Source organism: Syngnathus typhle, unplaced genomic scaffold (genome assembly GCF_033458585.1).
Source record: "Syngnathus typhle isolate RoL2023-S1 ecotype Sweden unplaced genomic scaffold, RoL_Styp_1.0 HiC_scaffold_49, whole genome shotgun sequence".
Taxonomy (NCBI): Eukaryota; Metazoa; Chordata; class Actinopteri; order Syngnathiformes; family Syngnathidae; genus Syngnathus; species Syngnathus typhle.
This window is the reverse complement of record NW_026871955.1, coordinates 82258-109676: the sequence shown is the minus strand read 5'-3', so window position 1 is coordinate 109676 and position 27419 is coordinate 82258.

Below are 27419 nucleotides of genomic sequence, written 5' to 3'. Positions count from 1 at the left end.
GTGACGGGAGCGGCACAATTCAGAAAAAGCGCTCAGCTCGCCGAGAAAATGCGATTTAAGCAATAAAATTAAAAATGCTTATAAAACATAAACCAAACGTTGGAGGTGGTCATTTCTTCGTGCGCAGTGAATAACTCGGCACTCTAAAGCACCCGAGAGCGTTTTTTTCGATGCCAACCTAACCAGAGTGACGGGAGCGGCACAATTCAGAAAAAGTGCTCAGCTCGCCGAGAAAATGCGATTTAAGCAATAAAATTAAAAATGCTTATAAAACTTAAACCAAACGTTGGAGGTGGTCATTTCTTAATGCGCAGTAATAAACTCGGCACTCTAAAGCACCCGAGAGCGTTTTTTTCGATGCCAACCTAACCAGAGTGACGGGAGCGGCACAATTCAGAAAAAGTGCTCAGCTCGCCGAGAAAATGCGATTTAAGCAATAAAATTAAAAATGCTTATTAAACATAAACCAAACGTTGGAGGTGGTCATTTCTTCATGCGCAGTGAATAACTCGGCACTCTAAAGCACCCGAGAGCGTTTTTTTCGATGCCAACCTAACCAGAGTGACGGGAGCGGCACAATTCAGAAAAAGCGCTCAGCTCGCCGAGAAAATGCGATTTAAGCAATAAAATTAAAAATGCTTATAAAACATAAACCAAACGTTGGAGGTGGTCATTTCTTAATGCGCAGTAATAAACTCGGCACTCTAAAGCACCCGAGAGCGTTTTTTTCGATGCCAACCTAACCAGAGTGACGGGAGCGGCACAATTCAGAAAAAGTGCTCAGCTCGCCGAGAAAATGCGATTTAAGCAATAAAATTAAAAATGCTTATTAAACATAAACCAAACGTTGGAGGTGGTCATTTCTTCATGCGCAGTGAATAACTCGGCACTCTAAAGCACCCGATAGCGTTTTTTTCGATGCCAACCTAACCAGAGTGACGGGAGCGGCGCAATTCAGAAAAAGTGCTCAGCTCGCCGAGAAAATGCGATTTAAGCAATACAATTAAAAATGCTTATAAAACATAAACCAAACGTTGGAGGTGGTCATTTCTTAATGCGCAGTAATAAACTCGGCACTCTAAAGCACCCGAGAGCGTTTTTTTCGATGCCAACCTAACCAGAGTGACGGGAGCGGCACAATTCAGAAAAAGTGCTCAGCTCGCCGAGAAACTGCGATTTAAGCAATAAAATTAAAAATGCTTATAAAACATAAACCAAAGGTTGGAGGTGGTCATTTCTTAATGCGCAGTAATAAACTCGGCACTCTAAAGCACCCGAGAGCGTTTTTTTCGATGCCAACCTAACCAGAGTGACGGGAGCGGCACAATTCAGAAAAAGCGCTCAGCTCGCCGAGAAAATGCGATTTAAGCAATAAAATTAAAAATGCTTATAAAACATAAACCAAACGTTGGAGGTGGTCATTTCTTCATGCGCAGTGATAAACTCGGCACTCTAAAGCACCCGAGAGCGTTTTTTTCGATGCCAACCTAACCAGAGTGACGGGAGCGGCACAATTCAGAAAAAGTGCTCAGCTCGCCGAGAAAATGCGATTTAAGCAATAAAATTAAAAATGCTTATAAAACATAAACCAAACGTTGGAGGTGGTCATTTCTTAATGCGCAGTAATAAACTCGGCCCTCTAAAGCACCCGAGAGCGTTTTTTTCGATGCCAACCTAACCAGAGTGACGGGAGCGGCACAATTCAGAAAAAGTGCTCAGCTCGCCGAGAAAATGCGATTTAAGCAATAAAATTAAAAATGCTTATAAAACATAAACCAAACGTTGGAGGTGGTCATTTCTTAATGCGCAGTAATAAACTCGGCACTCTAAAGCACCCGAGAGCGTTTTTTTCGATGCCAACCTAACCAGAGTGACGGGAGCGGCACAATTCAGAAAAAGTGCTCAGCTCGCCGAGAAAATGCGATTTAAGCAATAAAATTAAAAATGCTTATTAAACATAAACCAAACGTTGGAGGTGGTCATTTCTTCATGCGCAGTGAATAACTCGGCACTCTAAAGCACCCGAGAGCGTTTTTTTCGATGCCAACCTAACCAGAGTGACGGGAGCGGCACAATTCAGAAAAAGCGCTCAGCTCGCCGAGAAAATGCGATTTAAGCAATAAAATTAAAAATGCTTATAAAACATAAACCAAACGTTGGAGGTGGTCATTTCTTAATGCGCAGTAATAAACTCGGCACTCTAAAGCACCCGAGAGCGTTTTTTTCGATGCCAACCTAACCAGAGTGACGGGAGCGGCACAATTCAGAAAAAGTGCTCAGCTCGCCGAGAAAATGCGATTTAAGCAATAAAATTAAAAATGCTTATAAAACATAAACCAAACGTTGGAAGTGGTCATTTCTTCATGCGCAGTGATAAACTCGGCACTCTAAAGCACCCGAGAGCGTTTTTTTCGATGCCAACCTAACCAGAGTGACGGGAGCGGCACAATTCAGAAAAAGCGCTCAGCTCGCCGAGAAAATGCGATTTAAGCAATAAAATTAAAAATGCTTATAAAACATAAACCAAACGTTGGAGGTGGTCATTTCTTCATGCGCAGTGATAAACTCGGCACTCTAAAGCACCCGAGAGCGTTTTTTTCGATGCCAACCTAACCAGAGTGACGGGAGCGGCACAATTCAGAAAAAGTGCTCAGCTCGCCGAGAAAATGCGATTTAAGCAATAAAATTAAAAATGCTTATAAAACATAAACCAAACGTTGGAGGTGGTCATTTCTTCATGCGCAGTGAATAACTCGGCACTCTAAAGCACCCGAGAGCGTTTTTTTCGATGCCAACCTAACCAGAGTGACGGGAGCGGCACAATTCAGAAAAAGTGCTCAGCTCGCCGAGAAAATGCGATTTAAGCAATAAAATTAAAAATGCTTATAAAACATAAACCAAACGTTGGAGGTGGTCATTTCTTAATACGAAGTAATAAACTCGGCACTCTAAAGCACCCGTGAGCGTTTTTTTCGATGCCAACCTAACCAGAGTGACGGGAGCGGCACAATTCAGAAAAAGTGCTCAGCTCGCCGAGAAAATGCGATTTAAGCAATAAAATTAAAAATGCTTATAAAACATAAACCAAACGTTGGAGGTGGTCATTTCTTAATGCGCAGTAATAAACTCGGCACTCTAAAGCACCCGAGAGCGTTTTTTTCGATGCCAACCTAACCAGAGTGACGGGAGCGGCACAATTCAGAAAAAGCGCTCAGCTCGCCGAGAAAATGCGATTTAAGCAATAAAATTAAAAATGCTTATAAAACATAAACCAAACGTTGGAGGTGGTCATTTCTTAATGCGCAGTAATAAACTCGGCACTCTAAAGCACCCGAGAGCGTTTTTTTCGATGCCAACCTAACCAGAGTGACGGGAGCGGCACAATTCAGAAAAAGTGCTCAGCTCGCCGAGAAAATGCGATTTAAGCAATAAAATTAAAAATGCTTATTAAACATAAACCAAACGTTGGAGGTTGATATTTCTTCATGCGCAATGAATAACTCGGCACTCTAAAGCACCCGAGAGCGTTTTTTTCGATGCCAACCTAACCAGAGTGACGGGAGCGGCACAATTCAGAAAAAGTGCTCAGCTCGCCGAGAAAATGCGATTTAAGCAATAAAATTAAAAATGCTTATAAAACATAAACCAAACGTTGGAGGTGGTCATTTCTTAATGCGCAGTAATAAACTCGGCACTCTAAAGCACCCGAGAGCGTTTTTTTCGATGCCAACCTAACCAGAGTGACGGGAGCGGCACAATTCAGAAAAAGCGCTCAGCTCGCCGAGAAAATGCGATTTAAGCAATAAAATTAAAAATGCTTATAAAACATAAACCAAACGTTGGAGGTGGTCATTTCTTCATGCGCAGTGAATAACTCGGCACTCTAAAGCACCCGAGAGCGTTTTTTTCGATGCCAACCTAACCAGAGTGACGGGAGAGGCACAATTCAGAAAAAGCGCTCAGCTCGCCGAGAAAATGCGATTTAAGCAATAAAATTAAAAATGCTTATAAAACATAAACCAAACGTTGGAGGTGGTCATTTCTTCATGCGCAGTGATAAACTCGGCACTCTAAAGCACCCGAGAGCGTTTTTTTCGATGCCAACCTAACCAGAGTGACGGGAGCGGCACAATTCAGAAAAAGTGCTCAGCTCGCCGAGAAAATGCGATTTAAGCAATAAAATTAAAAATGCTTATAAAACATAAACCAAACGTTGGAGGTGGTCATTTCTTCATGCGCAGTGATAAACTCGGCACTCTAGAGCACCCGAGAGCGTTTTTTTCGATGCCAACCTAACCAGAGTGACGGGAGCGGCACAATTCAGAAAAAGCGCTCAGCTCGCCGAGAAAATGCGATTTAAGCAATAAAATTAAAAATGCTTATAAAACATAAACCAAACGTTGGAGGTCATTTCTTCATGCGCAGTGATAAACTCGGCACTCTAAAGCACCCGAGAGCGTTTTTTTCGATGCCAACCTAACCAGAGTGACGGGAGCGGCACAATTCAGAAAAAGTGCTCAGCTCGCCGAGAAAATGCGATTCAAGCAATAAAATTAAAAATGCTTATTAAACATAAACCAAACGTTGGAGGTGGTCATTTCTTCATGCGCAGTGAATAACTCGGCACTCTAAAGCACCCGAGAGCGTTTTTTTCGATGCCAACCTAACCAGAGTGACGGGAGCGGCACAATTCAGAAAAGGTGCTCAGCTCGCCGAGAAAATGCGATTTAAGCAATAAAATTAAAAATGCTTATAAAACATAAACCAAACGTTGGAGGTGGTCATTTCTTAATGCGCAGTAATAAACTCGGCACTCTAAAGCACCCGAGAGCGTTTTTTTCGATGCCAACCTAACCAGAGTGACGGGAGCGGCACAATTCAGAAAAAGCGCTCAGCTCGCCGAGAAAATGCGATTCAAGCAATAAAATTAAAAATGCTTATAAAACATAAACCAAACGTTGGAGGTGGTCATTTCTTCGTGCGCAGTGAATAACTCGGCACTCTAAAGCACCCGAGAGCGTTTTTTTCGATGCCAACCTAACCAGAGTGACGGGAGCGGCACAATTCAGAAAAAGTGCTCAGCTCGCCGAGAAAATGCGATTTAAGCAATAAAATTAAAAATGCTTATTAAACATAAACCAAACGTTGGAGGTGGTCATTTCTTCATGCGCAGTGAATAACTCGGCACTCTAAAGCACCCGATAGCGTTTTGTTCGATGCCAACCTAACCAGAGTGACGGGAGCGGCACAATTCAGAAAAAGTGCTCAGCTCGCCGAGAAAATGCGATTTAAGCAATAAAATTAAAAATGCTTATTAAACATAAACCAAACGGTGGAGGTGGTCATTTCTTCATGCGCAGTGAATAACTCGGCACTCTAAAGCACCCGAGAGCGTTTTTTTCGATGCCAACCTAACCAGAGTGACGGGAGCGGCACAATTCAGAAAAAGCGCTCAGCTCGCCGAGAAAATGCGATTTAAGCAATAAAATTAAAAATGCTTATTAAACATAAACCAAACGTTGGAGGTGGTCATTTCTTCATGCGCAGTGAATAACTCGGCACTCTAAAGCACCCGAGAGCGTTTTTTTCGATGCCAACCTAACCAGAGTGACGGGAGCGGCACAATTCAGAAAAAGCGCTCAGCTCGCCGAGAAAATGCGATTTAAGCAATAAAATTAAAAATGCTTATAAAACATAAACCAAACGTTGGAGGTGGTCATTTCTTCATGCGCAGTGATAAACTCGGCACTCTAAAGCACCCGAGAGCGTTTTTTTCGATGCCAACCTAACCAGAGTGACGGGAGCGGCACAATTCAGAAAAAGTGCTCAGCTCGCCGAGAAAATGCGATTTAAGCAATAAAATTAAAAATGCTTATAAAACATAAACCAAACGTTGGAGGTGGTCATTTCTTCATGCGCAGTGAATAACTCGGCACTCTAAAGCACCCGAGAGCATTTTTTTCGATGCCAACCTAACCAGAGTGACGGGAGCGGCACAATTCAGAAAAGGTGCTCAGCTCGCCGAGAAAATGCGATTTAAGCAATAAAATTAAAAATGCTTATAAAACATAAACCAAACGTTGGAGGTGGTCATTTCTTAATGCGCAGTAATAAACTCAGCACTCTAGAGCACCCGAGAGCGTTTTTTTCGATGCCAACCTAACCAGAGTGACGGGAGCGGCACAATTCAGAAAAAGTGCTCAGCTCGCCGAGAAAATGCGATTTAAGCAATAAAATTAAAAATGCTTATAAAACATAAACCAAACGTTGGAAGTGGTCATTTCTTCATGCGCAGTGATAAACTCGGCACTCTAAAGCACCCGAGAGCGTTTTTTTCGATGCCAACCTAACCAGAGTTACGGGAGCGGCACAATTCAGAAAAAGAGCTCAGCTCGCCGAGAAAATGCGATTTAAGCAATAAAATTAAAAATGCTTATGAAACATAAACCAAACGTTGGAAGTGGTCATTTCTTCATGCGCAGTGATAAACTCGGCACTCTAAAGCACCCGAGAGCGTTTGTTTCGATGCCAACCTAACCAGAGTTACGGGAGCGGCACAATTCAGAAAAAGCGCTCAGCTCGCCGAGAAAATGCGATTTAAGCAATAAAATTAAAAATGCTTATTAAACATAAACCAAACGTTGGAGGTGGTCATTTCTTCATGCGCAGTGAATAACTCGGCACTCTAAAGCACCCGAGAGCGTTTTTTTCGATGCCAACCTAACCAGAGTGACGGGAGCGGCACAATTCAGAAAAAGCGCTCAGCTCGCCGAGAAAATGCGATTTAAGCAATAAAATTAAAAATGCTTATAAAACATAAACCAAACGTTGGAGGTGGTCATTTCTTCATGCGCAGTGATAAACTCGGCACTCTAAAGCACCCGAGAGCGTTTTTTTCGATGCCAACCTAACCAGAGTGACGGGAGCGGCACGATTCAGAAAAAGTGCTCAGCTCGCCGAGAAAATGCGATTTAAGCAATAAAATTAAAAATGCTTATAAAACATAAACCAAACGTTGGAGGTGGTCATTTCTTCATGCGCAGTGAATAACTCGGCACTCTAAAGCACCCGAGAGCGTTTTTTTCGATGCCAACCTAACCAGAGTGACGGGAGCGGCACAATTCAGAAAAAGTGCTCAGCTCGCCGAGAAAATGCGATTCAAGCAATAAAATTAAAAATGCTTATAAAACATAAACCAAACGTTGGAGGTGGTCATTTCTTAATGCGCAGTAATAAACTCGGCACTCTAGATCACCCGAGAGCGTTTTTTTCGATGCCAACCTAACCAGAGTGACGGGAGCGGCACAATTCAGAAAAAGTGCTCAGCTCGCCGAGAAAATGCGATTTAAGCAATAAAATTAAAAATGCTTATAAAACATAAACCAAACGTTGGAGGTGGTCATTTCTTCATGCGCAGTGATAAACTCGGCACTCTAAAGCACCCGAGAGCGTTTTTTTCGATGCCAACCTAACCAGAGTGACGGGAGCGGCACAATTCAGAAAAAGCGCTCAGCTCGCCGAGAAAATGCGATTTAAGCAATAAAATTAAAAATGCTTATAAAACATAAACCAAACGTTGGAGGTGGTCATTTCTTCATGCGCAGTGATAAACTCGGCACTCTAAAGCACCCGAGAGCGTTTTTTTCGATGCCAACCTAACCAGAGTGACGGGAGCGGCACAATTCAGAAAAAGTGCTCAGCTCGCCGAGAAAATGCGATTCAAGCAATAAAATTAAAAATGCTTATTAAACATAAACCAAACGTTGGAGGTGGTCATTTCTTCATGCGCAGTGAATAACTCGGCACTCTAAAGCACCCGAGAGCGTTTTTTTCGATGCCAACCTAACCAGAGTGACGGGAGCGGCACAATTCAGAAAAAGTGCTCAGCTCGCCGAGAAAATGCGATTTAAGCAATAAAATTAAAAATGCTTATAAAACATAAACCAAACGTTGGAGGTGGTCATTTCTTAATGCGCAGTAATAAACTCGGCACTCTAAAGCACCCGAGAGCGTTTTTTTCGATGCCAACCTAACCAGAGTGACGGGAGCGGCACAATTCAGAAAAAGTGCTCAGCTCGCCGAGAAAATGCGATTTAAGCAATAAAATTAAAAATGCTTATAAAACATAAACCAAACGTTGGAGGTGGTCATTTCTTAATGCGCAGTAATAAACTCGGCACTCTAAAGCACCCGAGAGCGTTTTTTTCGATGCCAACCTAACCAGAGTGACGGGAGCGGCACAATTCAGAAAAAGTGCTCAGCTCGCCGAGAAAATGCGATTTAAGCAATAAAATTAAAAATGCTTATAAAACATAAACCAAACGTTGGAGGTGGTCATTTCTTAATGCGCAGTAATAAACTCGGCACTCTAAAGCACCCGAGAGCGTTTTTTTCGATGCCAACCTAACCAGAGTGACGGGAGCGGCACAATTCAGAAAAAGCGCTCAGCTCGCCGAGAAAATGCGATTTAAGCAATAAAATTAAAAATGCTTATAAAACATAAACCAAACGTTGGAGGTGGTCATTTCCTAATGCGCAGTAATAAACTCGGCACTCTAAAGCACCCGAGAGCGTTTTTTTCGATGCCAACCTAACCAGAGTGACGGGAGCGGCACAATTCAGAAAAAGTGCTCAGCTCGCCGAGAAAATGCGATTTAAGCAATAAAATTAAAAATGCTTATAAAACATAAACCAAACGTTGGAGGTGGTCATTTCTTAATGCGCAGTAATAAACTCGGCACTCTAGAGCACCCGAGAGCGTTTTTTTCGATGCCAACCTAACCAGAGTGACGGGAGCGGCACAATTCAGAAAAAGTGCTCAGCTCGCCGAGAAAATGCGATTTAAGCAATAAAATTAAAAATGCTTATAAAACATAAACCAAACGTTGGAGGTGGTCATTTCTCAATGCGCAGTAATAAACTCGGCACTCTAAAGCACCCGAGAGCGTTTTTTTCGATGCCAACCTAACCAGAGTGACGGGAGCGGCACAATTCAGAAAAAGTGCTCAGCTCGCCGAGAAAATGCGATTCAAGCAATAAAATTAAAAATGCTTATAAAACATAAACCAAACGTTGGAGGTGGTCATTTCTTAATGCGCAGTAATAAACTCGGCACTCTAAAGCACCCGAGAGCGTTTTTTTCGATGCCAACCTAACCAGAGTGACGGGAGCGGCACAATTCAGAAAAAGCGCTCAGCTCGCCGAGAAAATGCGATTTAAGCAATAAAATTAAAAATGCTTATAAAACATAAACCAAACGTTGGAGGTGGTCATTTCTTCATGCGCAGTGATAAACTCGGCACTCTAAAGCACCCGAGAGCGTTTTTTTCGATGCCAACCTAACCAGAGTGACGGGAGCGGCACAATTCAGAAAAAGTGCTCAGCTCGCCGAGAAAATGCGATTCAAGCAATAAAATTAAAAATGCTTATTAAACATAAACCAAACGTTGGAGGTGGTCATTTCTTCATGCGCAGTGAATAACTCGGCACTCTAAAGCACCCGAGAGCGTTTTTTTCGATGCCAACCTAACCAGAGTGACGGGAGCGGCACAATTCAGAAAAAGTGCTCAGCTCGCCGAGAAAATGCAATTTAAGCAATAAAATTAAAAATGCTTATAAAACATAAACCAAACGTTGGAGGTGGTCATTTCTTAATGCGCAGTAATAAACTCGGCACTCTAAAGCACCCGAGAGCGTTTTTTTCGATGCCTACCTACAGAGTGACGGGAGCGGCACAATTCAGAAAAAGTGCTCAGCTCGCCGAGAAAATGCGATTTAAGCAATAAAATTAAAAATGCTTATTAAACATAAACCAAACGTTGGAGGTGGTCATTTCTTAATGCGCAGTGAATAACTCGGCACTCTAAAGCACCCGAGAGCGTTTTTTTCGATGCCAACCTAACCAGAGTGACGGGAGCGGCACAATTCAGAAAAAGCGCTCAGCTCGCCGAGAAAATGCGATTTAAGCAATAAAATTAAAAATGCTTATTAAACATAAACCAAACATTGGAGGTGGTCATTTCTTCATGCGCAGTGAATAACTCGGCACTCTAAAGCACCCGAGAGCGTTTTTTTCGATGCCAACCTAACCAGAGTGACGGGAGCGGCACAATTCAGAAAAAGCGCTCAGCTCGCCGAGAAAATGCGATTTAAGCAATAAAATTAAAAATGCTTATAAAACATAAACCAAACGTTGGAGGTGGTCATTTCTTCATGCGCAGTGATAAACTCGGCACTCTAAAGCACCCGAGAGCGTTTTTTTCGATGCCAACCTAACCAGAGTGACGGGAGCGGCACAATTCAGAAAAAGTGCTCAGCTCGCCGAGAAAATGCGATTTAAGCAATAAAATTAAAAATGCTTATAAAACATAAACCAAACGTTGGAGGTGGTCATTTCTTCATGCGCAGTGAATAACTCGGCACTCTAAAGCACCCGAGAGCGTTTGTTTCGATGCCAACCTAACCAGAGTTACGGGAGCGGCACAATTCAGAAAAAGCGCTCAGCTCGCCGAGAAAATGCGATTTAAGCAATAAAATTAAAAATGCTTATTAAACATAAACCAAACGTTGGAGGTTGTCATTTCTTCATGCGCAGTGAATAACTCGGCACTCTAAAGCACCCGAGAGCGTTTTTTTCGATGCCAACCTAACCAGAGTGACGGGAGCGGCACAATTCAGAAAAAGTGCTCAGCTCGCCGAGAAAATGCGATTCAAGCAATAAAATTAAAAATGCTTATAAAACATAAACCAAACGTTGGAGGTGGTCATTTCTTAATGCGCAGTAATAAACTCGGCACTCTAAAGCACCCGAGAGCGTTTTTTTCGATGCCAACCTAACCAGAGTGACGGGAGCGGCACAATTCAGAAAAAGTGCTCAGCTCGCCGAGAAAATGCGATTTAAGCAATAAAATTAAAAATGCTTATAAAACGTAAACCAAACGTTGGAGGTGGTCATTTCTTAATGCGCAGTAATAAACTCGGCACTCTAAAGCACCCGAGAGCGTTTTTTTCGATGCCAACCTAACCAGAGTGACGGGAGCGGCACAATTCAGAAAAAGTGCTCAGCTCGCCGAGAAAATGCGATTTAAGCAATAAAATTAAAAATGCTTATAAAACATAAACCAAACGTTGGAGGTGGTCATTTCTTAATGCGCAGTAATAAACTCGGCACTCTAAAGCACCCGAGAGCGTTTTTTTCGATGCCAACCTAACCAGAGTGACGGGAGCGGCACAATTCAGAAAAAGCGCTCAGCTCGCCGAGAAAATGCGATTTAAGCAATAAAATTAAAAATGCTTATAAAACATAAACCAAACGTTGGAGGTGGTCATTTCCTAATGCGCAGTAATAAACTCGGCACTCTAAAGCACCCGAGAGCGTTTTTTTCGATGCCAACCTAACCAGAGTGACGGGAGCGGCACAATTCAGAAAAAGTGCTCAGCTCGCCGAGAAAATGCGATTTAAGCAATAAAATTAAAAATGCTTATAAAACATAAACCAAACGTTGGAGGTGGTCATTTCTTAATGCGCAGTAATAAACTCGGCACTCTAGAGCACCCGAGAGCGTTTTTTTCGATGCCAACCTAACCAGAGTGACGGGAGCGGCACAATTCAGAAAAAGTGCTCAGCTCGCCGAGAAAATGCGATTTAAGCAATAAAATTAAAAATGCTTATAAAACATAAACCAAACGTTGGAGGTGGTCATTTCTCAATGCGCAGTAATAAACTCGGCACTCTAAAGCACCCGAGAGCGTTTTTTTCGATGCCAACCTAACCAGAGTGACGGGAGCGGCACAATTCAGAAAAAGTGCTCAGCTCGCCGAGAAAATGCGATTCAAGCAATAAAATTAAAAATGCTTATAAAACATAAACCAAACGTTGGAGGTGGTCATTTCTTAATGCGCAGTAATAAACTCGGCACTCTAAAGCACCCGAGAGCGTTTTTTTCGATGCCAACCTAACCAGAGTGACCGGAGCGGCACAATTCAGAAAAAGCGCTCAGCTCGCCGAGAAAATGCGATTTAAGCAATAAAATTAAAAATGCTTATAAAACATAAACCAAACGTTGGAGGTGGTCATTTCTTCATGCGCAGTGATAAACTCGGCACTCTAAAGCACCCGAGAGCGTTTTTTTCGATGCCAACCTAACCAGAGTGACGGGAGCGGCACAATTCAGAAAAAGTGCTCAGCTCGCCGAGAAAATGCGATTCAAGCAATAAAATTAAAAATGCTTATTAAACATAAACCAAACGTTGGAGGTGGTCATTTCTTCATGCGCAGTGAATAACTCGGCACTCTAAAGCACCCGAGAGCGTTTTTTTCGATGCCAACCTAACCAGAGTGACGGGAGCGGCACAATTCAGAAAAAGTGCTCAGCTCGCCGAGAAAATGCAATTTAAGCAATAAAATTAAAAATGCTTATAAAACATAAACCAAACGTTGGAGGTGGTCATTTCTTAATGCGCAGTAATAAACTCGGCACTCTAAAGCACCCGAGAGCGTTTTTTTCGATGCCTACCTACAGAGTGACGGGAGCGGCACAATTCAGAAAAAGTGCTCAGCTCGCCGAGAAAATGCGATTTAAGCAATAAAATTAAAAATGCTTATTAAACATAAACCAAACGTTGGAGGTGGTCATTTCTTAATGCGCAGTGAATAACTCGGCACTCTAAAGCACCCGAGAGCGTTTTTTTCGATGCCAACCTAACCAGAGTGACGGGAGCGGCACAATTCAGAAAAAGCGCTCAGCTCGCCGAGAAAATGCGATTTAAGCAATAAAATTAAAAATGCTTATTAAACATAAACCAAACATTGGAGGTGGTCATTTCTTCATGCGCAGTGAATAACTCGGCACTCTAAAGCACCCGAGAGCGTTTTTTTCGATGCCAACCTAACCAGAGTGACGGGAGCGGCACAATTCAGAAAAAGCGCTCAGCTCGCCGAGAAAATGCGATTTAAGCAATAAAATTAAAAATGCTTATAAAACATAAACCAAACGTTGGAGGTGGTCATTTCTTCATGCGCAGTGATAAACTCGGCACTCTATAAAGCACCCGAGAGCGTTTTTTTCGATGCCAACCTAACCAGAGTGACGGGAGCGGCACAATTCAGAAAAAGTGCTCAGCTCGCCGAGAAAATGCGATTGAAGCAATAAAATTAAAAATGCTTATAAAACATAAACCAAACGTTGGAGGTGGTCATTTCTTCATGCGCAGTGAATAACTCGGCACTCTAAAGCACCCGAGAGCGTTTTTTTCGATGCCAACCTAACCAGAGTGACGGGAGCGGCACAATTCAGAAAAAGTGCTCAGCTCGCCGAGAAAATGCGATTTAAGCAATAAAATTAAAAATGCTTATAAAACATAAACCAAACGTTGGAGGTGGTCATTTCTTAATGCGCAGTAATAAACTCGGCACTCTAAAGCACCCGAGAGCGTTTTTTTCGATGCCAACCTAACCAGAGTGACGGGAGCGGCACAATTCAGAAAAAGTGCTCAGCTCGCCGAGAAAATGCGATTTAAGCAATAAAATTAAAAATGCTTATAAAACATAAACCAAACGTTGGAAGTGGTCATTTCTTCATGCGCAGTGATAAACTCGGCACTCTAAAGCACCCGAGAGCGTTTTTTTCGATGCCAACCTAACCAGAGTGACGGGAGCGGCACAATTCAGAAAAAGTGCTCAGCTCGCCGAGAAAATGCGATTTAAGCAATAAAATTAAAAATGCTTATTAAACATAAACCAAACGTTGGAGGTTGTCATTTCTTCATGCGCAGTGATAAACTCGGCACTCTAAAGCACCCGAGAGCGTTTTTTTCGATGCCAACCTAACCAGAGTGACGTGAGCGGCACAATTCAGAAAAAGTGCTCAGCTCGCCGAGAAAATGCGATTTAAGCAATAAAATTAAAAATGCTCATAAAACATAAACCAAACGTTGGAGGTGGTCATTTCTTCATGCGCAGTAATAAACTCGGCACTCTAAAGCACCCGAGAGCGTTTTTTTCGATGCCAACCTAACCAGACTGACGGGAGCGGCACAATTCAGAAAAAGTGCTCAGCTCGCCGAGAAAATGCAATTTAGGCAATAAAATTAAAAATGCTTATAAAACATAAACCAAACGTTGGAGGTGGTCATTTCTTAATGCGCAGTAATAAACTCGGCACTCTAAAGCACCCGAGAGCGTTTTTTTCGATGCCAACCTAACCAGAGTGACGGGAGCGGCACAATTCAGAAAAAGCGCTCAGCTCGCCGAGAAAATGCGATTTAAGCAATAAAATTAAAAATGCTTATAAAACATAAACCAAACGTTGGAGGTGGTCATTTCTTCATGCGCAGTGAATAACTCGGCACTCTAAAGCACCCGAGAGCGTTTTTTTCGATGCCAAGTGACGGGAGCGGCACAATTCAGAAAAAGTGCTCAGCTCGCCGAGAAAATGCGATTTAAGCAATAAAATTAAAAATGCTTATAAAACATAAACCAAACGTTGGAGGTGGTCATTTCTTAATGCGCAGTAATAAACTCGGCACTCTAAAGCACCCGAGAGCCTTTTTTTCGATGCCAACCTAACCAGAGTGACGGGAGCGGCACAATTCAGAAAAAGTGCTCAGCTCGCCGAGAAAATGCGATTTAAGCAATAAAATTAAAAATGCTTATAAAACATAAACCATACGTTGGAGGTGGTCATTTCTTAATGCGCAGTAATAAACTCGGCACTCTAAAGCACCCGAGAGCGTTTTTTTCGATGCCAACCTAACCAGAGTGACGGGAGCGGCACAATTCAGAAAAAGTGCTCAGCTCGCCGAGAAAATGCGATTTAAGCAATAAAATTAAAAATGCTTATTAAACATAAACCAAACGTTGGAGGTGGTCATTTCTTCATGCGCAGTGAATAACTCGGCACTCTAAAGCACCCGATAGCGTTTTTTTCGATGCCAACCTAACCAGAGTGACGGGAGCGGCACAATTCAGAAAAAGTGCTCAGCTCGCCGAGAAAATGCGATTTAAGCAATAAAATTAAAAATGCTTATAAAACATAAACCAAACGTTGGAGGTGGTCATTTCTTAATGCGCAGTAATAAACTCGGCACTCTAAAGCACCCGAGAGCGTTTTTTTCGATGCCAACCTAACCAGAGTGACGGGAGCGGCACAATTCAGAAAAAGTGCTCAGCTCGCCGAGAAAATGCGATTTAAGCAATAAAATTAAAAATGCTTATAAAACATAAACCAAACGTTGGAGGTGGTCATTTCTTAATGCGAAGTAATAAACTCGGCACTCTAGAGCACCCGAGAGCGTTTTTTTCGATGCCAACCTAACCAGAGTGACGGGAGCGGCACAATTCAGAAAAAGTGCTCAGCTCGCCGAGAAAATGCGATTTAAGCAATAAAATTAAAAATGCTTATAAAACATAAACCAAACGTTGGAAGTGGTCATTTCTTCATGCACAGTGATAAACTCGGCACTCTAAAGCACCCGAGAGCGTTTTTTTCGATGCCAACCTAACCAGAGTGACGGGAGCGGCACAATTCAGAAAAAGTGCTCAGCTCGCCGAGAAAATGCGATTTAAGCAATAAAATTAAAAATGCTTATAAAACATAAACCAAACGTTGGAGGTGGTCATTTCTTAATGCGCAGTAATAAACTCGGCACTCTAAAGCACCCGTGAGCGTTTTTTTCGATGCCAACCTAACCAGAGTGACGGGAGCGGCACAATTCAGAAAAAGTGCTCAGCTCGCCGAGAAAATGCGATTTAAGCAATAAAATTAAAAATGCTTATAAAACATAAACCAAACGTTGGAGGTGGTCATTTCTTAATGCGCAGTAATAAACTCGGCACTCTAAAGCACCCGAGAGCGTTTTTTTCGATGCCAACCTAACCAGAGTGACGGGAGCGGCACAATTCAGAAAAAGCGCTCAGCTCGCCGAGAAAATGCGATTTAAGCAATAAAATTAAAAATGCTTATAAAACATAAACCAAACGTTGGAGGTGGTCATTTCCTAATGCGCAGTAATAAACTCGGCACTCTAAAGCACCCGAGAGCGTTTTTTTCGATGCCAACCTAACCAGAGTGACGGGAGCGGCACAATTCAGAAAAAGTGCTCAGCTCGCCGAGAAAATGCGATTTAAGCAATAAAATTAAAAATGCTTATAAAACATAAACCAAACGTTGGAGGTGGTCATTTCTTAATGCGCAGTAATAAACTCGGCACTCTAGAGCACCCGAGAGCGTTTTTTTCGATGCCAACCTAACCAGAGTGACGGGAGCGGCACAATTCAGAAAAAGTGCTCAGCTCGCCGAGAAAATGCGATTTAAGCAATAAAATTAAAAATGCTTATAAAACATAAACCAAACGTTGGAGGTGGTCATTTCTCAATGCGCAGTAATAAACTCGGCACTCTAAAGCACCCGAGAGCGTTTTTTTCGATGCCAACCTAACCAGAGTGACGGGAGCGGCACAATTCAGAAAAAGTGCTCAGCTCGCCGAGAAAATGCGATTTAAGCAATAAAATTAAAAATGCTTATAAAACATAAACCAAACGTGGTGGTCATTTCTTAATGCGCAGTAATAAACTCGGCACTCTAAAGCACCCGAGAGCGTTTTTTTCGATGCCAACCTAAGCAGAGTGACGGGAGCGGCACAATTCAGAAAAAGCGCTCAGCTCGCCGAGAAAATGCGATTTAAGCAATAAAATTAAAAATGCTTATAAAACATAAACCAAACGTTGGAGGTGGTCATTTCTTAATGCGCAGTAATAAACTCGGCACTCTAAAGCACCCGAGAGCGTTTTTTTCGATGCCAACCTAACCAGAGTGACGGGAGCGGCACAATTCAGAAAAAGTGCTCAGCTCGCCGAGAAAATGCGATTTAAGCAATAAAATTAAAAATGCTTATTAAACATAAACCAAACGTTGGAGGTTGTCATTTCTTCATGCGCAGTGAATAACTCGGCACTCTAAAGCACCCGAGAGCGTTTTTTTCGATGCCAACCTAACCAGAGTGACGGGAGCGGCACAATTCAGAAAAAGTGCTCAGCTCGCCGAGAAAATGCGATTTAAGCAATAAAATTAAAAATGCTTATAAAACATAAACCAAACGTTGGAGGTGGTCATTTCTTCATGCGCAGTGATAAAGTCGGCACTCTAAAGCACCCGAGAGCGTTTTTTTCGATGCCAACCTAACCAGAGTGACGGGAGCGGCACAATTCAGAAAAAGTGCTCAGCTCGCCGAGAAAATGCGATTTAAGCAATAAAATTAAAAATGCTTATTAAACATAAACCAAACGTTGGAGGTTGTCATTTCTTCATGCGCAGTGATAAACTCGGCACTCTAAAGCACCCGAGAGCGTTTTTTTCGATGCCAACCTAACCAGAGTGACGTGAGCGGCACAATTCAGAAAAAGTGCTCAGCTCGCCGAGAAAATGCGATTTAAGCAATAAAATTAAAAATGCTCATAAAACATAAACCAAACGTTGGAGGTGGTCATTTCTTCATGCGCAGTGATAAACTCGGCACTCTAAAGCACCCGAGAGCGTTTTTTTCGATGCCAACCTAACCAGAGTGACGGGAGCGGCACAATTCAGAAAAAGTGCTCAGCTCGCCGAGAAAATGCAATTTAGGCAATAAAATTAAAAATGCTTATAAAACATAAACCAAACGTTGGAGGTGGTCATTTCTTAATGCGCAGTAATAAACTCGGCACTCTAAAGCACCCGAGAGCGTTTTTTTCGATGCCAACCTAACCAGAGTGACGGGAGCGGCACAATTCAGAAAAAGCGCTCAGCTCGCCGAGAAAATGCGATTTAAGCAATAAAATTAAAAATGCTTATAAAACATAAACCAAACGTTGGAGGTGGTCATTTCTTCATGCGCAGTGAATAACTCGGCACTCTAAAGCACCCGAGAGCGTTTTTTTCGATGCCAAGTGACGGGAGCGGCACAATTCAGAAAAAGTGCTCAGCTCGCCGAGAAAATGCGATTTAAGCAATAAAATTAAAAATCCTTATAAAACATAAACCAAACGTTGGAGGTGGTCATTTCTTAATGCGCAGTAATAAACTCGGCACTCTAAAGCAGCCGAGAGCGTTTTTTTCGATGCCAACCTAACCAGAGTGACGGGAGCGGCACAATTCAGAAAAAGTGCTCAGCTCGCCGAGAAAATGCGATTTAAGCAATAAAATTAAAAATGCTTATAAAACATAAACCAAACGTTGGAGGTGGTCATTTCTTAATGCGCAGTAATAAACTCGGCACTCTAAAGCACCCGAGAGCGTTTTTTTCGATGCCAACCTAACCAGAGTGACGGGAGCGGCACAATTCAGAAAAAGTGCTCAGCTCGCCGAGAAAATGCGATTTAAGCAATAAAATTAAAAATGCTTATAAAACATAAACCAAACGTTGGAGGTGGTCATTTCTTAATGCGCAGTAATAAACTCGGCACTCTAAAGCACCCGTGAGCGTTTTTTTCGATGCCAACCTAACCAGAGTGACGGGAGCGGCACAATTCAGAAAAAGTGCTCAGCTCGCCGAGAAAATGCGATTTAAGCAATAAAATTAAAAATGCTTATAAAACATAAACCAAACGTTGGAGGTGGTCATTTCTTAATGCGCAGTAATAAACTCGGCACTCTAGAGCACCCGAGAGCGTTTTTTTCGATGCCAACCTAACCAGAGTGACGGGAGCGGCACAATTCAGAAAAAGTGCTCAGCTCGCCGAGAAAATGCGATTTAAGCAATAAAATTAAAAATGCTTATAAAACATAAACCAAACGTTGGAAGTGGTCATTTCTTCATGCGCAGTGATAAACTCGGCACTCTAAAGCACCCGAGAGCGTTTTTTTCGATGCCAACCTAACCAGAGTTACGGGAGCGGCACAATTCAGAAAAAGCGCTCAGCTCGCCGAGAAAATGCGATTTAAGCAATAAAATTAAAAATGCTTATAAAACATAAACCAAAGTGGAGGTGGTCATTTCTTCATGCGCAGTGATAAACTCGGCACTCTAAAGCACCCGAGAGCGTTTTTTTCGATGCCAACCTAACCAGAGTGACGGGAGCGGCACAATTCAGAAAAAGCGCTCAGCTCGCCGAGAAAATGCGATTCAAGCAATAAAATTAAAAATGCTTATAAAACATAAACCAAACGTTGGAGGTGGTCATTTCTTCATGCGCAGTGATAAACTCGGCACTCTAAAGCACCCGAGAGCGTTTTTTTCGATGCCAACCTAACCAGAGTGACGGGAGCGGCACAATTCAGAAAAAGTGCTCAGCTCGCCGAGAAAATGCGATTTAAGCAATAAAATTAAAAATGCTTATAAAACATAAACCAAACGTTGGAGGTGGTCATTTCTCCATGCGCAGTGAATAACTCGGCACTCTAAATCACCCGAGAGCGTTTTTTTCGATGCCAACCTAACCAGAGTGACGGGAGCGGCACAATTCAGAAAAAGTGCTCAGCTCGCCGAGAAAATGCGATTTAAGCAATAAAATTAAAAATGCTTATAAAACATAAACCAAACGTTGGAGGTGGTCATTTCTTAATGCGCAGTAATAAACTCGGCCCTCTAAAGCACCCGTGAGCGTTTTTTTCGATGCCAACCTAACCAGAGTGACGGGAGCGGCACAATTCAGAAAAAGTGCTCAGCTCGCCGAGAAAATGCGATTTAAGCAATAAAATTAAAAATGCTTATAAAACATAAACCAAACGTTGGAGGTGGTCATTTCTTAATGCGCAGTAATAAACTCGGCACTCTAAAGCACCCGAGAGCGTTCTTTTCGATGCCAACCTAACCAGAGTGACGGGAGCGGCACAATTCAGAAAAAGCGCTCAGCTCGCCGAGAAAATGCGATTTAAGCAATAAAATTAAAAATGCTTATAAAACATAAACCAAACGTTGGAGGTGGTCATTTCTTAATGCGCAGTAATAAACTCGGCACTCTAAAGCACCCGAGAGCGTTTTTTTTTATGCCAACCTAACCAGAGTGACGGGAGCGGCACAATTCAGAAAAAGTGCTCAGCTCGCCGAGAAAATGGGGTTTAAGCAATAAAATTAAAAATGCTTATTAAACATAAACCAAACGTTGGAGGTTGTCATTTCTTCATGCGCAGTGAATAACTCGGCACTCTAAAGCACCCGAGAGCGTTTTTTTCGATGCCAACCTAACCAGAGTGACGGGAGCGGCACAATTCAGAAAAAGCGCTCAGCTCGCCGAGAAAATGCGATTTAAGCAATAAAATTAAAAATGCTTATTAAACATAAACCAAACGTTGGAGGTGGTCATTTCTTCATGCGCAGTGAATAACTCGGCACTCTAAAGCACCCGAGAGCGTTTTTTTCGATGCCAACCTAACCAGAGTGACGGGACAGGCACAATTCAGAAAAAGCGCTCAGCTCGCCGAGAAAATGCGATTTAAGCAATAAAATTAAAAATGCTTATTAAACATAAACCAAACGTTGGAGGTGGTCATTTCTTCATGCGCAGTGAATAACTCGGCACTCTAAAGCACCCGATAGCGTTTTTTTCGATGCCAACCTAACCAGAGTGACGGGAGCGGCACAATTCAGAAAAAGTGCTCAGCTCGCCGAGAAAATGCGATTTAAGCAATAAAATTAAAAATGCTTATAAAACTTAAACCAAACGTTGGAGGTGGTCATTTCTTAATGCGCAGTAATAAACTCGGCACTCTAAAGCACCCGAGAGCGTTTTTTTCGATGCCAACCTAACCAGAGTGACGGGAGCGGCACAATTCAGAAAAAGTGCTCAGCTCGCCGAGAAAATGCGATTTAAGCAATAAAATTAAAAATGCTTATAAAACATAAACCAAACGTTGGGGGGTGGTCATTTCTTAATGCGCAGTAATAAACTCGGCACTCTAGAGCACCCGAGAGCGTTTTTTTCGATGCCAACCTAACCAGAGTGACGGGAGCGGCACAATTCAGAAAAAGTGCTCAGCTCGCCGAGAAAATGCGATTTAAGCAATAAAATTAAAAATGCTTATAAAACATAAACCAAACGTTGGAAGTGGTCATTTCTTCATGCGCAGTGATAAACTCGGCACTCTAAAGCACCCGAGAGCGTTTTTTTCGATGCCAACCTAACCAGAGTTACGGGAGCGGCACAATTCAGAAAAAGCGCTCAGCTCGCCGAGAAAATGCGATTTAAGCAATAAAATTAAAAATGCTTATAAAACATAAACCAAACGTTGGAGGTGGTCATTTCTTCATGCGCAGTGATAAATTCGGCACTCTAAAGCACCCGAGAGCGTTTTTTTCGATGCCAACCTAACCAGAGTGACGGGAGCGGCACAATTCAGAAAAAGCGCTCAGCTCGCCGAGAAAATGCGATTCAAGCAATAAAATTAAAAATGCTTATAAAACATAAACCAAACGTTGGAGGTGGTCATTTCTTCATGCGCAGTGATAAACTCGGCACTCTAAAGCACCCGAGAGCGTTTTTTTCGATGCCAACCTAACCAGAGTTACGGGAGCGGCACAATTCAGAAAAAGCGCTCAGCTCGCCGAGAAAATGCGATTTAAGCAATAAAATTAAAAATGCTTATAAAACATAAACCAAACGTTGGAGGTGGTCATTTCTTCATGCGCAGTGAATAACTCGGCACTCTAAAGCACCCGAGAGCGTTTTTTTCGATGCCAACCTAACCAGAGTGACGGGAGCGGCACAATTCAGAAAAAGTGCTCAGCTCGCCGAGAAAATGCGATTTAAGCAATAAAATTAAAAATGCTTATAAAACATAAACCAAACGTTGGAGGTGGTCATTTCTTAATGCGCAGTAATAAACTCGGCACTCTAAAGCACCCGTGAGCGTTTTTTTCGATGCCAACCTAACCAGAGTGACGGGAGCGGCACAATTCAGAAAAAGTGCTCAGCTCGCCGAGAAAATGCGATTTAAGCAATAAAATTAAAAATGCTTATAAAACATAAACCAAACGTTGGAGGTGGTCATTTCTTAATGCGCAGTAATAAACTCGGCACTCTAGAGCACCCGAGAGCGTTTTTTTCGATGCCAACCTAACCAGAGTGACGGGAGCGGCACAATTCAGAAAAAGTGCTCAGCTCGCCGAGAAAATTCGATTTAAGCAATAAAATTAAAAATGCTTATAAAACATAAACCAAACGTTGGAAGTGGTCATTTCTTCATGCGCAGTGATAAACTCGGCACTCTAAAGCACCCGAGAGCGTTTTTTTCGATGCCAACCTAACCAGAGTTACGGGAGCGGCACAATTCAGAAAAAGCGCTCAGCTCGCCGAGAAAATGCGATTTAAGCAATAAAATTAAAAATGCTTATAAAACATAAACCAAAGTGGAGGTGGTCATTTCTTCATGCGCAGTGATAAACTCGGCACTCTAAAGCACCCGAGAGCGTTTTTTTCGATGCCAACCTAACCAGAGTGACGGGAGCGGCACAATTCAGAAAAAGCGCTCAGCTCGCCGAGAAAATGCGATTCAAGCAATAAAATTAAAAATGCTTATAAAACATAAACCAAACGTTGGAGGTGGTCATTTCTTCATGCGCAGTGATAAACTCGGCACTCTAAAGCACCCGAGAGCGTTTTTTTCGATGCCAACCTAACCAGAGTGACGGGAGCGGCACAATTCAGAAAAAGTGCTCAGCTCGCCGAGAAAATGCGATTTAAGCAATAAAATTAAAAATGCTTATAAAACATAAACCAAACGTTGGAGGTGGTCATTTCTCCATGCGCAGTGAATAACTCCGCACTCTAAATCACCCGAGAGCGTTTTTTTCGATGCCAACCTAACCAGAGTGACGGGAGCGGCACAATTCAGAAAAAGTGCTCAGCTCGCCGAGAAAATGCGATTTAAGCAATAAAATTAAAAATGCTTATAAAACATAAACCAAACGTTGGAGGTGGTCATTTCTTAATGCGCAGTAATAAACTCGGCCCTCTAAAGCACCCGTGAGCGTTTTTTTCGATGCCAACCTAACCAGAGTGACGGGAGCGGCACAATTCAGAAAAAGTGCTCAGCTCGCCGAGAAAATGCGATTTAAGCAATAAAATTAAAAATGCTTATAAAACATAAACCAAACGTTGGAGGTGGTCATTTCTTCATGCGCAGTGATAAACTCGGCACTCTAAAGCACCCGAGAGCGTTTTTTTCGATGCCAACCTAACCAGAGTGACGGGAGCGGCACAATTCAGAAAAAGCGCTCAGCTCGCCGAGAAAATGCGATTTAAGCAATAAAATTAAAAATGCTTATAAAACATAAACCAAACGTTGGAGGTGGTCATTTCTTCATGCGCAGTGATAAACTCGGCACTCTAAAGCACCCGAGAGCGTTTTTTTCGATGCCAACCTAACCAGAGTGACGGGAGCGGCACAATTCAGAAAAAGTGCTCAGCTCGCCGAGAAAATGCGATTTAAGCAATAAAATTAAAAATGCTTATAAAACATAAACCAAACGTTGGAGGTGGTCATTTCTTCATGCGCAGTGAATAACTCGGCACTCTAAAGCACCCGAGAGCGTTTTTTTCGATGCCAACCTAACCAGAGTGACGGGAGCGGCACAATTCAGAAAAAGTGCTCAGCTCGCCGAGAAAATGCGATTTAAGCAATAAAATTAAAAATGCTTATTAAACATAAACCAAACGTTGGAGGTGGTCATTTCTTCATGCGTAGTGAATAACTCGGCACTCTAAAGCACCCGAGAGCGTTTTTTTCGATGCCAACCTAACCAGAGTGACGGGAGCGGCACAATTCAGAAAAAGCGCTCAGCTCGCCGAGAAAATGTGATTTAAGCAATGAAATTAAAAATGCTTATAAAACATAAACCAAACGTTGGAGGTGGTCATTTCTTCGTGCGCAGTGAATAACTCGGCACTCTAAAGCACCCGAGAGCGTTTTTTTTCGATGCCAACCTAACCAGAGTGACGGGAGCGGCACAATTCAGAAAAAGTGCTCAGCTCGCCGAGAAAATGCGATTTAAGCAATAAAATTAAAAATGCTTATAAAACTTAAACCAAACGTTGGAGGTGGTCATTTCTTAATGCGCAGTAATAAACTCGGCACTCTAAAGCACCCGAGAGCGTTTTTTTCGATGCCAACCTAACCAGAGTGACGGGAGCGGCACAATTCAGAAAAAGTGCTCAGCTCGCCGAGAAAATGCGATTTAAGCAATAAAATTAAAAATGCTTATTAAACATAAACCAAACGTTGGAAGTGGTCATTTCTTCATGCGCAGTGAATAACTCGGCACTCTAAAGCACCCGAGAGCGTTTTTTTCGATGCCAACCTAACCAGAGTGACGAGCGGCACAATTCAGAAAAAGCGCTCAGCTCGCCGAGAAAATGCGATTTAAGCAATAAAATTAAAAATGCTTATAAAACATAAACCAAACGTTGGAGGTGGTCATTTCTTAATGCGCAGTAATAAACTCGGCACTCTAAAGCACCCGAGAGCGTTTTTTTCGATGCCAACCTAACCAGAGTGACGGGAACGGCACAATTCAGAAAAAGTGCTCAGCTCGCCGAGAAAATGCGATTTAAGCAATAAAATTAAAAATGCTTATTAAACATAAACCAAACGTTGGAGGTGGTCATTTCTTCATGCGCAGTGAATAACTCGGCACTCTAAAGCACCCGATAGCGTTTTTTTCGATGCCAACCTAACCAGAGTGACGGGAGCGGCACAATTCAGAAAAAGTGCTCAGCTCGCCGAGAAAATGCGATTTAAGCAATACAATTAAAAATGCTTATAAAACATAAACCAAACGTTGGAGGTGGTCATTTCTTAATGCGCAGTAATAAACTCGGCACTCTAAAGCACCCGAGAGCGTTTTTTTCGATGCCAACCTAACCAGAGTGACGGGAGCGGCACAATTCAGAAAAAGTGCTCAGCTCGCCGAGAAAATGCGATTTAAGCAATAAAATTAAAAATGCTTATAAAACATAAACCAAACGTTGGAGGTGGTCATTTCTTAATGCGCAGTAATAAACTCGGCACTCTAAAGCACCCGAGAGCGTTTTTTTCGATGCCAACCTAACCAGAGTGACGGGAGCGGCACAATTCAGAAAAAGCGCTCAGCTCGCCGAGAAAATGCGATTTAAGCAATAAAATTAAAAATGCTTATAAAACATAAACCAAACGTTGGAGGTGGTCATTTCTTCATGCGCAGTGATAAACTCGGCACTCTAAAGCACCCGATAGCGTTTTTTTCGATGCCAACCTAACCAGAGTGACGGGAGCGGCACAATTCAGAAAAAGTGCTCAGCTCGCCGAGAAAATGCGATTTAAGCAATAAAATTAAAAATGCTTATTAAACATAAACCAAACGTTGGAGGTGGTCATTTCTTCATGCGCAGTGAATAACTCGGCACTCTAAAGCACCCGATAGCGTTTTTTTCGATGCCAACCTAACCAGAGTGACGGGAGCGGCACAATTCAGAAAAAGTGCTCAGCTCGCCGAGAAAATGCGATTTAAGCAATAAAATTAAAAATGCTTATAAAACATAAACCAAACGTTGGAGGTGGTCATTTCTTAATGCGCAGTAATAAACTCGGCACTCTAAAGCACCCGAGAGCGTTTTTTTTCGATGCCAACCTAACCAGAGTGACGGGAGCGGCACAATTCAGAAAAAGTGCTCAGCTCGCCGAGAAAATGCGATTTAAGCAATAAAATTAAAAATGCTTATAAAACATAAACCAAACGTTGGAGGTGGTCATTTCTTAATGCGCAGTAATAAACTCGGCACTGCACCCGAGAGCGTTTTTTTCGATGCCAACCTAACCAGAGTGACGGGAGCGGCACAATTCAGAAAAAGCGCTCAGCTCGCCGAGAAAATGCGATTTAAGCAATAAAATTAAAAATGCTTATAAAACATAAACCAAACGTTGGAGGTGGTCATTTCTTAATGCGCAGTAATAAACTCGGCACTGCACCCGAGAGCGTTTTTTTCGATGCCAACCTAACCAGAGTGACGGGAGCGGCACAATTCAGAAAAAGCGCTCAGCTCGCCGAGAAAATGCGATTTAAGCAATAAAATTAAAAATGCTTATAAAACATAAACCAAACGTTGGAGGTGGTCATTTCTTCGTGCGCAGTGAATAACTCGGCACTCTAAAGCACCCGAGAGCGTTTTTTTCGATGCCAACCTAACCAGAGTGACGGGAGCGGCACAATTCAGAAAAAGTGCTCAGCTCGCCGAGAAAATGTGATTTAAGCAATAAAATTAAAAATGCTTATAAAACATAAACCAAACGTTGGAGGTGGTCATTTCTTAATGCGCAGTAATAAACTCGGCACTCTAAAGCACCCGAGAGCGTTTTTTTCGATGCCAACCTAACCAGAGTGACGGGAGCGGCACAATTCAGAAAAAGTGCTCAGCTCGCCGAGAAAATGCGATTTAAGCAATAAAATTAAAAATGCTTATTAAACATAAACCAAACGTTGGAGGTGGTCATTTCTTCATGCGCAGTGAATAACTCGGCACTCTAAAGCACCGGAGAGCGTTTTTTTCGATGCCAACCTAACCAGAGTGACGGGAGCGGCACAATTCAGAAAAAGCGCTCAGCTCGCCGAGAAAATGCGATTTAAGCAATAAAATTAAAAATGCTTATAAAACATAAACCAAACGTTGGAGGTGGTCATTTCTTAATGCGCAGTAATAAACTCGGCACTCTAAAGCACCCGAGAGCGTTTTTTTCGATGCCAACCTAACCAGAGTGACGGGAGCGGCACAATTCAGAAAAAGTGCTCAGCTCGCCGAGAAAATGCGATTTAAGCAATAAAATTAAAAATGCTTATTAAACATAAACCAAACGTTGGAGGTGGTCATTTCTTCATGCGCAGTGAATAACTCGGCACTCTAAAGCACCCGAGAGCGTTTTTTTCGATGCCAACCTAACCAGAGTGACGGGAGCGGCACAATTCAGAAAAAGCGCTCAGCTCGCCGAGAAAATGCGATTTAAGCATTAAAATTAAAAATGCTTATAAAACATAAACCAAACGTTGGAGGTGGTCATTTCTTCATGCGCAGTGAATAACTCGGCACTCTAAAGCACCCGAGAGCGTTTTTTTCGATGCCAACCTAACCAGAGTGACGGGAGCGGCACAATTCAGAAAAAGTGCTCAGCTCGCCGAGAAAATGCGATTTAAGCAATAAAATTAAAAATGCTTATAAAACATAAACCAAACGTTGGAGGTGGTCATTTCTTAATGCGCAGTAATAAACTCGGCACTCTAAAGCACCCGAGAGCGTTTTTTTCGATGCCAACCTAACCAGAGTGACGGGAGCGGCACAATTCAGAAAAAGTGCTCAGCTCGCCGAGAAAATGCGATTTAAGCAATAAAATTAAAAATGCTTATAAAACATAAACCAAACGTTGGAAGTGGTCATTTCTTCATGCGCAGTGATAAACTCGGCACTCTAAAGCACCCGAGAG